General features: G+C 45.6%; 1 pseudogene; it reads left to right on the plus strand.

Annotated features, from left to right (window-relative positions):
• Positions 1-643: 643 nt before the first annotated feature.
• Positions 644-7,043, plus strand: LOC103254334 (annotated as a pseudogene).
• Positions 7,044-7,063: the final 20 nt, after the last annotated feature.

Below are 7,063 nucleotides of genomic sequence, written 5' to 3' on the forward strand. Positions count from 1 at the left end.
CCTGGAACATATCTCTGGTCCACTGTGCCTTCTCTTTGGCATGCTGCACTCACCTGGACATGCTCAGCTGGGATCACTACCGTGATAGCACTAAGAACCCGCCTTGTGCTCCATGTGCACATCTGCAACCCAAATGCCTTGCAAAATATATTTCCACTTGACTCTCTTCTTGTTGAAGCTCATGCCAGCCTCCAGATTTTCTGAGGACCCTGACTTTAGCTGCGTGACTCAAGACCTTTGTTCTAACTGTCCATCGCCTCATTTTTCCCTGTGCCTGTTCTGTCCTTCACTAAGTCCTATGTGTTATTCATGATTCAGCTCAACCATCCTGCCTCTTAGTGATCCTGCATAAGTTTTCTGTGTCGACTTCTAGTACAGAAGGACCCCTTCTGTTGACTGTGACTTGTTTGTTTCCAGTATCAGATTCAGAGGCATATACAGTTGCTACTGAATGATTGAATGAGTCCAAGTGGTTCTGCCCTTCACAGCAGACTTCAAGATGACACAGCTTGCTGGTCACACTCTTGGATGGACCAACCTCCTAGAATGTGCAATTTATCTGGTCCTGGGTCAGCACCACTTCCTCTTGGTGCCTTTCTCTGTGACCTGTTGTGAGTCTTAAGGACTTCATTTGTTTCTCCAGATCCCTGGTTCCCACCACTGGGACAGCCTATCCTATTCTTCTTCCATTAGGAAGCATCTTCTACCCAAGTACCCCTACAAGAAGGACTTCCCCAGGACACAACAGGTCACCATTTTCTGCTTCCAAAGCCTCCTGAGAGGCACGTGGTGGCATGTACCATTCAGAAGCTGTAGTCAACCCACTCTGGCTGCCACATCAAGAGGAAAGGCTCTTCTTGGCAATGACATTTGTGTAATTCCTTTTCCCATGCCTGCTAATTGTTCCTGACTCCTGGTGATGGTCTCTAACCATCTCTACTGTTACATTCCAGAGAATTTTGCTTGAACTTAACATCAAGCTTATTGTCCTCTAGCATTTCCAGAATTTACTTTCCCCATTAAAACAATATTAAACATTATTTGCTTATCCCTAGCATTTGGGCACATCTCCCATCATCTTGATCTTTCCATACTGTCTGTGCTGCAAGGGTACGCCTTCCAGCTCTTTCCGTGTCCTGGATGTAATCTGCAAGTGTCAGCAACAGGATATCTTTAAAGCATTCTGGACCATGCATTTCCTCTCTCCCTCTCACCATCCTTTCTTCCACCTTTCTTCCAGCTTCCCTTCATGGAGATGTCAGGTGAGTCACTTAATGTCTGTGCATTTTCCCTCATCTACAAAGACAGGAGGGTGGAACTAAGTGATCTCGGCATTTCATTCCTGCTCCGAAATTGTATGGTTCTGCAATTCTTTAATGGAAGCAAAGTAGAAGTTCAGGTTGCTCTGCCTTTTCTTTGGTGCTGTCATCATGTCAAAGAGTGCCCTTCCAACAATGGCCTAGCCCTCCTTGCTCTTCTTCAAAGTAGCTCCAACAATTAGATAAACAATGTCATTAATGCCATTATCATTTATTTCACAGCCCCCCACTTTTCTGACAATCAACTTCTTTGTTAACCACAGAGCCCACCCTCAATTCACTCAGACTCTCTTTATTCACTCTGTAGGAGTGGATAACCCCAACCCTAGATTTCAGGAAGGACATCATTTGTCCTGAATCACCCTAAACTCTCACATCAGAAATCTCTTTTGTCCATTCTGGTGGTCCCATCCTTGGATAATAATAATTTGGGTTAAAAGATTTGTAAAAATCTCCTGGGGATTATAAAAGGGTGTCAAAAAATGTATACACATTTCAAGTATAATGTTCACTCAAAAGATGGCATTAATCAAATGAATGCTAACATTACCATGTGACAAGCAGGACAGTCAAAGAAAATGGTGGAAGCACGGTTGAGCTAAAGTCATAGTACACATTGCTACCATAATTTAATTCAACTTCAAAAAGCAATACATAGATAGTATCTCTTAAAAAGTGTATGCACTTTTTGGCATATATATATGTATATAGAGGTATTTCCCTTACTCCAATTTAATGTCAAAATTTGTAAATATGCCATTATAAGCTTTATTTGATTTTTGCATAGATGTTTCTAAAAAAAGATTAAAGATAATCTCTTTCATGCAATATTAATATTAGAACCTTTAAAGGAGAGCAAGGATCATGGGAGAGAAGGACATAGGCAGTGCTGATATTTCCCTGTCAGTATTTCCAGAGCAACCCCGAACCCGCTCAGGGACTCTGGCCTTGAAGCCACTGAAGATCTATAAAGCATAGTGAAGTTTCAAAGAGCTGTGTGCTGTGCCCTCTTGGAGGGTCGAGAAGACTTTGTAAGATACAGAAGAAAAAGTTTTGTTTGAGTCTATATTAAATATTAGGAAAAATTTCATGAGTTTAGCAGAATTCCAGGGAGGCTCTTAAATGGCACCCTGGCCTATGATACACAGATGAGCATGGGAGTATTCGTTAAAACAGTCTGATATACTTTCTCAAGGCCAGGAATGACGCATATCAGACATCAGAAGGGAGAATTGATCCTTGTGGTCTGATATTTGACAAGTTTTGAGTTCAATTCTGAGACTGGAAGTGCTGTTGACGTTTGTCTTTGTAGGTAGATCTGTGCTGAAGTTTGCTGCTGAGTGGGTTTCAAATGTTAGGAGCAACCTGAAACATCTCATGGTACAATTTCCCAGATGTATCTCTGGATCCCTAGAGAGTCACGGCTTTTCACTTTTCATTCAATTTTATGTAACCAAAGCTAGTTTTTCGTAGTGATATATCTATTTCTCTTTTCCTATATACACGTTTTTCTTAAAGGTATTGGCTTAAAAGAAGACATTATCAGTGAAAGCCCACTTTTATTTTCTAAACTAAAAAAGAGTAACCTGAGAAACTCACTAGAAAATATGCTAGCCATTAATTGAACAGAACTGTAACATTCAAAGTAACCTCTTGATTGTCCATTTACATGCCACATGACACAAAACTCTATTATGATCAGGACTGTCACAGATAAATTCTATAATGAAATACATCTTGGGACAGCTTTTAAATGGAGTTGTCGCCTTTTGTTTAGCAGGCAGGAGACCCTCTACTGTTGTCAAACCCTCTTAACAAAAGCATCACTAACCCAGGGATACACAGTGATGGAGGAATCACCACTTAACTCACTTGGGACAGAAAAGAGAAAGGCTGGCTCTGTCGGCACTCAGAGCACCCGAGGGCTCTTCTATGTGGCTGGGCTTCCCTCCAGCCAGCAATGCTTTCATCATCTTGGAGTCAGATTTCCTTCTCCTGTGCTGGTTTTGGAAAAGGGTAAATAGATTAATGCAGATTGTTACTCTCTGAAGGTAACACAGGATACATAAACCATATACTTGAACTGTCTTGTCAATTCATGAAGTCATGGAAAGTTAAGAAGAAAAACTAACCCTTCTCTGGATTTACACACACACACACACACACACACACACACACACACACACACACACACATTTTCTCTTTATACCTTTCAAAGTTAGCCTGGTTTTACTAAGATTAGAGCCAAGATGTTCTTTTTCTTTTCTTTTCTTTCCTTTTCTTTCTTTCTTTCTTTTTTTGTATTTGTATAAATTTAAGGGGTACAAATACAATTGTGTTCCATGAATATATTGCATAGTGGTGAAGTTTGCCCTTTTAGTGTATCCATCCCCCCAATAATGTACATTGTACCCATTAAGTAATTTATCCTCACCTACCCTCATCCCACCCTCCCTAGTCCCCACTGTCCATCAATCCACACTGTATGTTAGTGTTGTACACATTATTTCATGTGCATTTAGAAGTGAGCATATATGGTATTTGACATTCTGTTTCTGAGTTGGTTATAGTAAGATATTGGTCTTACCCTTATGGAAGTTGGAGCTTTGAACCAATTCGTATTCAGAACCCAAAAGGCCAATACCTTAAAAAATAAGATAGACAAGTGGGACCTCGTCAAATTAACAAGATTATGCAAAGCAAAAGAAATCATCAAGAGAGCAGGGAGACAGCCCACAGAATTGGGAAAAATATTTGCCAACTGTATATCTGACAAAGGCCTAACATTTAGGATATACAAGGAATTCAAACACGCCAAAAGGAAAAAAAACAAACAGCCCTTTTTAAAAGTGGGAAAAAGACATGAATAGACACTTCTCAAAAGAAGAAAAAGTGGTCAGCCTCACTCATCATCAGAGAAATGCAAATCAAAACCACATTAAGATACCACCTAACCCCTGTAAGAATGGCCATCATTATAAAACAAACAATGACAGATGCTGGCAAGGATGTGGAGAAAAAGGAACACTTCTACACTGTTAGTGGGAATGCAGACTAGTACAACCTCTTTGGAAGACTGTGTGGCAATTTCTGAAAGAGCTAGAAATTGACCTTCCATATGACCCAGCAATTCCCCATTGGGAATATACCTGGAGGAACTCAGATTATTCTGTGACAAAGACACCTGCACACTTATTTTTTTTTTGCAGCTCTATTCACAACTGGAAAAACATGGAACCAACCGCGTTGCCCATTGAAGCTGGGATGGATAAAAAAGTGTGGCCCATACACACAGTGGAATATTATACAGCCATAAAGAAGGACAAATATATGAACTTTGCAGCAACTTGGATGGATTTGGAGTCCGTCATACTCAGTGATATATCACAGAAACAAATAACTGAATTCCATATGTTCTCACTCATAAGGTGACCTTGAACAATTATAACGCTATAAGAAAGCGATTGGCAGTGGTGGAAAACTAAGTAGTCCACAGGCTTCCATTTTATGACAGTTAGCTAGCAAGGCAGTCATGACAGTGGCGGAGCACATGGTGCTGGCTCCTGCACTTGTCCCCTTCAGCAATGACCTCTGCCACATGACCTGAATCTCAGATCTGAATTGATAACATCTTCCCATGTTCACAGCACTCATATAATTTTTGGGAAACGCCTGTGTAATTGAGGAGTCTTTGTGAGCTTTAGATCATCATCCTTAGGGTTCCTTTGAATTCAACACTGATAAAGATGGTTTTAAGGGTGTCATAAGTAAATGAAAATGGTGATACACGTTCCAGGAGAGCTGCCCTTTCGGGCATGTTCTGCAGATGGTGGTTTCATGCTGTCCTTCCAGTTCACATCTTAGAAACTTCTCTGTTGAGAGACTCTGTTTCCACAGAATATTGTTTAAAACAATTCAGATGTAGCCAGGCATGGCGTGTGCCCATGGTCCCAGCTCCTCAGGAGGCCAACACAGCAGGATCACCTGAGCCCAGAAGGTTGAGGCTGTAGTGAGCTGTGATCACACCACTGCACTTCAGTCTGGAGGGCAAGTCAGACCCTGTCTCTAAGTCAATAAATAAAAAAGAAATACCTCATAGGTCTCTTTCTGTGATATAGAGCAGTGAAAGCTCGACTGACACTTGTGCTCTCCTTGCCTTAGGGAAGAATGGAGACCTCCTCCCCATGACCGAAGAGGCTAAGGAGCTGGAGCAGGCCCTGCAGGCCATGACGTCCCTCGAGTGCCTGAGTACCATGGGGGTCCTCGCCCCAGCAGATGGAGTGTCTGTCCGGGAGTTGTCAGATAGAGGGATGGGGCATTCCCCGTGGGTAGTGGCGCTTCCGGGGTGCAGGCCTTGGGCCGAGAGGTGAGCACGGACCTGGGGGAGCTGCTGAATGGGCGTGTGGTACACTACGGCTTCCCTAGCTTGGAGCTGGACGAGAACCTGCTTCACTCTGCTACCTTGTCCAACCCACCCATCCCGCTGGCAGGGCAGATCCAGGGACCGTTCTCCGCCCCAGCTGACGCCAGCCTTACTCCTGGTGCTCTGATGAGCCAGAGGGCCCCTGGGGAGGGAGCCTTCCCAGGACAGTTCCCTGGAGTTCCTGACGGCAGCCATGCTCCCAGAGGCCACACCCTGCCCAGCTGCTGAGCAAGGAGACGACCTCCTCACATCCCGACAGCAATAGAGCAGCGACCACTTGCACTCCTCGCCTCTCGGAAGCCATTACGACAATGAGCACCTGCGGTCTCCCTGAAGCGACCACATCACCTCTCCCCACGCGGCGTCCTTCTCCGGCTGTGGCAGCTACCTTCTCGGCAGAGATGCCCCCATGGTGCAGCACCTACTCCCGAGCCAACTTGAGGAGCCTCTGGGCAGTGTGGCCACCCCCAGGACCTACTGGGGCACCCTCCCCATCGGCCTCGGGGAGCCCTCGCCGCTCAGCACCCTGCTCGGAGCCGATGGGCCCCTTCTTTCCACGTCCCCGTCCACACCGCCCCCCACGTCGAACTCAGAGGCCACACAGCCTGCCTTCGCCTCCGCGACCCCCAGCAGGGCTGGTGTGCTCCCGGGGCTGCCGCAGACCAGCTTCAGTGGCCTGGGGCCTTCTGCCCAGCTCCTGGCCTCCGCCTTCCCCAAGCAGTAGCTCTCGCAGTTCAGTGCAGCCTTTGGCCACCAGCTGACTTCCCACCATGGCGTTCCCAAGGACCTGCAACCCAGCCACAGCTCCATCGCGCCCCCCGCAGGCTTCACGGTGACAGGTGCCCCAGCTACAAGTACCAATGATGCATCCTCCCCTTCCCCTCCCCCAACTGAGGGTGTCTGTGTGTCTGCCGGCAGTGGGGACCTGTGTTTTCTATCTTTGTTTCCTCTTTAGCGCCCCCTCCCCTTTCCCTAAAGATTTTAAAAATACCAGGTGGGGCGAGGGACTCTCCTTCCCAGCCCGCAGGAGCCCCGCGGTGGACCTGCCTCGTTTTCACGTGTGCTCTTAGCACTGGTGCTCCTTCCCTCCTGGCAGGTCCACTAGGCCCGTGGTTTCCTTCGTGGCTCAGCAGAGAGACTGGATGGGTTGATTTTTAGCAGCAAGTCCTGGAAGTGGAAGATACCTCAGATTACCAGTGCCCTTTACTCTTTCTAGTATTCAGACCAGTGCTTTCCATTTTGTTGCCAGGTTTTGACACGGGTGGTTCTAGAGGGAATGATCCTATTAATCGAATTCCAGTGTAAGTGATAGCACGTGATG

This window comes from Carlito syrichta, unplaced genomic scaffold, assembly GCF_000164805.1.
Source record: "Carlito syrichta isolate Samal-C Ts95f unplaced genomic scaffold, Tarsius_syrichta-2.0.1 Scaffold275325, whole genome shotgun sequence".
Classification (NCBI taxonomy): Eukaryota; Metazoa; Chordata; class Mammalia; order Primates; family Tarsiidae; genus Carlito; species Carlito syrichta.